Source organism: Austrofundulus limnaeus, unplaced genomic scaffold, assembly GCF_001266775.1.
Source record: "Austrofundulus limnaeus strain Quisiro unplaced genomic scaffold, Austrofundulus_limnaeus-1.0 Scaffold108, whole genome shotgun sequence".
In the NCBI taxonomy this organism is placed as follows: domain Eukaryota; kingdom Metazoa; phylum Chordata; class Actinopteri; order Cyprinodontiformes; family Rivulidae; genus Austrofundulus; species Austrofundulus limnaeus.
The window spans coordinates 1,465,396-1,470,620 of record NW_013952510.1 but is presented as its reverse complement, the minus strand read 5'-3'; the positions used below and the strand labels follow the sequence as shown (position 1 = coordinate 1,470,620).

General features: G+C 38.7%; 1 protein-coding gene across 1 annotated transcript in view; it reads right to left on the bottom strand.

Annotated features, from left to right (window-relative positions):
- The window catches only part of LOC106521423 (protocadherin-15), a gene marked incomplete in the record, with an annotated part of 194,164 nt that overhangs the window by 24,046 nt on the left and 164,893 nt on the right, over positions 1-5,225 (bottom strand).

The window sequence follows — 5,225 nt, the reverse complement described above, 5'->3', positions numbered from 1 at the left end:
TGCAAATTAGCCTGCAGTACCACTGCTCTACCCATATGCGCAGCAAAAAGACATTTTTAGACCAAATATTACAGATTTGAACAAATACACACAAAAATATCCAAATTAGCACAGAAACAGTACTATATAACATTTTAGACACATTCTAGACAGTTTATCAGCTAAAAAAGTTAATTTTGGGGTAAGTTACTCTTTAATGTCCACTGGTACATCTCAATGTGGCGACTCCAATCAGACAAATAGTGTGGGCAATCCCGCCGATCCGAGCTATCACCTTCTCCAAGATCAATTCCATCTGGCCAGCAAAGTCCAGAGACTGCATCCGGCCCRCGACCCTCAGCAGAACTGCTTGCAGACTAAGTCCCAGCTTGCACAAGGCAACAGTCTGAGTGCTGATAGCACGGCAATCCTTCATATTGGTCAGGCAGCCAGGAAATGGCCTGAATAGCCACTGATGCTGTTTTGCAGAACACCAGGAGACCACCAAGCCAATCTGTAGAATCCAGTGATCAGAATCCATATCCAGCTAGTTGAACACAGCAGGACAGAGGTCCCACATTTGACATGTCCTCCCATGGAAAAAAAAAATTGTTCCAACAATTTATTAAGAGACTAAATAACCAAATCCATAAAAATAAATCCAAAATTTTCGGTTTCGGATGAAAACGCAGAGGAGGCTTCTAGTAGCAAAGCAGGGAAAAATAAGGGAAGGCAGGAGAGAGGGAAAAGCATCTTACTCCTCCGAGTGCAGAAAAAATTGATATAAAATAGGTCTTCTTCAATAAAAGTTAAAGGTACTTTTAATTTCCTTTTACATTGTCCACTATAAGTTYGTTTTTCTTAATCATAGACCATGAGTCCCAGCCCATATGGGTTAAAACATATAAAAGTCTTTGAATAGATGTTCTAAGCATATGTTATATTTGGATGCACATGTGGAATAAGTTGTTTTAAAGGTCCCATTAGCAGCTAAATGAAACAATAAACAYGGCCTGGTATTTGTCCATCTGCCTCTCTTAGCTTGTGGTAGGCAGTTTTGGTGCTAACAGCTCTGACGGATCTTCTTAGAATCTGGCAAATCTCAAATTTCCAGCAGGTTTTGCTTCATTAGGAAAACCCAGTCCAGTCATTAGGCCAACAGTCACAGCTGGCTAAACATTATAGCGCAGGCAGCCAACTGGTCGGGCTATCAAATCATCACAACGTGATAAATTATGTTGTTGGGGAGCGAAAGGAAGTGTGTGTTGAGTGTGCGTTTGTTAACTTCCAGACCAGTCAATTGCTTAGTGAGCCACCTGCTCTTAGCATGTAAATTTAAACCTGAGGCTTATTGAATGAATACGCTGCAGATTTAAATGTAGTGTGTGGAGAAAACTTCAAGAGGCTTAAACCAGGGCTGCACATTATGAGAAAAATAACTCGTAATTTTCAGTTCAACATGTCTAACTAAGCCATCATGCATATTATTGAATCAAACAAAATAATTCAGACACTATTAATTTCATTATCCACTCTTGAGCTCTTCCTAATGTGACATGTCAAAACATCTTCTGTAAAAGTCCCATTGTGGCCATAACACAGATGCAGACTGCTATTAAATTAGTCATGAGTCAAAAGCAATTTCTGAGCATTTTTCTTGCTCTATAACAGCTCAGATTARGTAAAAGGAGGGTCATTTTCTGGTTAATAAGCTTGGTATTTTCTTGTATTTTTCTGATRATTATAAAGTCCAGTAATATTCGGATTTCACATTTAGCAAATGCAGTTAAAAATCCTGACAATTCATTAAACAAGATAAAAATACCACCATTCAATGAGAAAATGTGTCAGTATTTTTTCTTATTGTGACCAAGTACACAGTACTTGTAGAAGTACAGGCACGGCTTTTCTTTAAATGACTTCATTTAACACTAATGCTGGGGGTACATATTTCTTAAATGAACCGAAACAAAAAATAGATGTCAGAAATTCTATGTATTTTGTTAGGAATGCTATTTTGGTTGACTTGTTAATATTTGCCTGTGTCTCAATCCATGGGTTGCAGCTGACGTCAGCTGTATTTTTCAGCCATTTACATCACTGCCCCGCGCCGTTGGCTGTACCAATTTGTCAGCGCCTACACATGCGGCCGACAAATGCAGCCGACTAAAGCCCCAAAAATGTCGRCTGCATCAGTGTGTCGTATGTGGCTGATGTTATCCTAGAATTGTGCCGTCAGCAAATTAAACAGAAAAGCAAAGATGGCAAAGTTTTTTTTGTTTTGTTTTACGGCAGAGTTTATATATTTTTATTTAATTTTTTAATGACCGAGTTTGGAAATTTTTCACGGACCGAAAAATGTAAGTTAAACAACTTAGCTGAAGAAAGTTTTTTGCAATGAGATGTTAAATAAAAGGCAGTTACAAGTACTGATACTGGAGCTAAACCCAAATTAAGAATGCTTTTTATTTATTTCCTTCTAACGTTTTTCCCTATTAAAACTGAATTTTATGAAGTTATACCTTGAAAAAAACAACTGAGGCGATGTGATATAAAACGTATCACCATGTAACAAGGTAGCGCATGTTCACGCTAATTTACACCTTCTGTAGGGTAGACCGTCCCATTAAACAGCCRTTTATGCAGCCGACACAAGTGGCCTACGGCTCGTGTCGACTGCAGCCAACGTCGGCCGCGGTTTATGTCGGCTGCAACCCATGAATTGAGACAGTCATTGTATAATTTTATTGCAGCTCTCTTAATCATAATCGAACCATGAGATGCCCAAAGATTCCCACCTGTAATGTACACTAAGAAAAAACCCCATAAGAAACAACTTTAAAATTTAGTTGAGGTCAATATAGTTGCAGAAGCTGCAATAATAAATAAACAAACAAACAAACAAACAAACAAACAAACAAACAAACAAACAAACAAACAAATAAATAAATAAATAAATACATCTATCACAGATTATGTGCTTGTTTTGTAGTGTTCCCAAACTGCTGCAGTTTCCAACTCTTTCCCTCTCCAACTCTACAAACTCGTCCCTCTTTCTCCCCCCAAATCACAATTTTCCACTTCTACTTGCTCCATTCATGCACATCACCTACCGCTTTCCTCCTATACTTTAACCCTCTCTGCTCCCTCGTCTTCCTCGTTCCCTCAGCTCCTGCATTCAGCTGAAATCCCAGTAAACCTAAACTTTTATTATCTCTTTTCCTTCTCACATTATTGGACAAGAATAAAGCAGCTAAACTAAGACCATTACACCTGAAATCTGATCATCTGGAAGTTTTTTTGTATTGTACAACCTCTTTTAAAGCTGTGCTGATTCATGTATCCTCACACAATGTAAAACACCTGTTAATCCAAAACAAGTGATTATCTGCACCGTGTTCTCACTCATGCAACTTCTTGTTGTTGATTTCTTGACTATGGCAAGCTGGGCTGATGCTGATAACAGAAAGAGGCATTAACACCTGTCACACTTTACTTACAGGGGCACTGCACTGACTTTTATTTATGCGCTGGGGGTTTGAAATAAATTCACCCCCCACACTTCACATTCAGACTGAATATAGGTCACAGGACTCTAACAGAACTGGCAGCTTGCAGAGTTTCAGCAGCAAGAAGGAGGAAAATAATAGGAACAGTGATAAACGTTTGCAGCAATGCCCTTTTGTTTGGGGGCCTTTCTCCTTTTTTCTTCGCCATTTAATTTTCTAACTCAGTATATATATTTTTTTCTTCACTTTCYATCTTTTAGATCCTGCGTCTTTATCCTGCACCATCTTCCCACTCCTGTTATTAAGCTTTCTGTTCCCTCTCACGCAGCTCCTGTTTATTTCTTTGCAAGAATTCAGTTTCTGTCACGTTGAGTGCTTCATTTCTTTATCCGGTGTTATTGTTTAAAAACCACAGTACCCTCTGTACTGAGATAACATTGTACTAGTTACACTGTGTAAAATGTCTTGGCTTGATACAAAAGGGAAACTTTAACAATGCTGATTTTTCATAACTAATCTAAAAGAAGTCTCTCAATAGTCACTAATTTAAATCCAGTGAGGTTTTTCTTTTTACTGACGGCTAAAGTAAGATTTTCTCACCATATTGATTTTACAGACCTGCACCTCTCTGTGGGTTGGGAGCTTCTTTTGATGTAAATGCAAGAGAAGCTGTCTAAAACAAATTGTTGCAAATGTTGTAAAAGCTGCACAGCCTAAAATAATTACCGGTACCATATACAGTATGYAGAGTAAGATGCACTTACAAAAAATAAATAAAATACAAAATGTTTAAGTAAAACTAGATATTTAATAACAAAAAATGTCATGTTACCATGGGATTGATGATGTGACAGCCTGTTAGCGAGTTGGGAGGGTGTGTAGGTGGGACTTTAGTACTGTCCCATATCTCTATCRTGCTGACTTCAACAATAGAACATGGCAGCTCCCAAGCAAAAATTTTTGCTTCAATTTTTGATAGTGGAAGTTAAGTTCAAAGCACTTCRTCCATTTTTATTTACTGTATGTCAATGTGTCCAGATAAGACTATGCTGGTCAGGATCTGGAAAATGGTGACCCTTAGTCTATCTGATATAGTCTTTCTTGAAAAACACTCTGATTATGGAGCAGCCCAGAGCTGGGGAAAAAAAAAAAGCACATCCTTGCAGCTCCCAGGAAGTCTGGCTGCTCTCACACTGACAATGACAGAAACTACCCAGGGTGGATGTTTCTCTGCRCAGCTCTCCCCTGTTGGTTAGACACGCTGCTGAGGAAGTGTTGCAGTTCTCCTGTTCAGCCAAGAAACAGTCCGGCCCCCGAGGAAGAAAGCAATAATGATGGCGTCTCTGTCAGAGGCTCAAAGTGGCTTCGCGGCTCTTTTTTGGGAGACGCAATCAATCGTGCGGTATTGCATAAAGGCCCAAAAAGAAAGGGYTCACAATCAAACTATATCTTCAAACTGAAGTCATTTTCTAGACGTGCCTGGCTACAGAGTCACCAAACAAATAGAAAAAAAAGATGTCTTTTCCCACTCTAATCTGTGCCAAGCATTATTTTGGAGTAAGATATTTTCAACGTGGTTTGTTTTACTGTGGAATATATTTATTTTTATTTACAGCTGGTAGGTAAAAACCTTTGTCAACTCTATGGTGCCAACACTAAATATGGAATTATTTGTTGACTTAAGCTCATTAGTGTTCACACACACACACACACACACACACACACACACACACACAC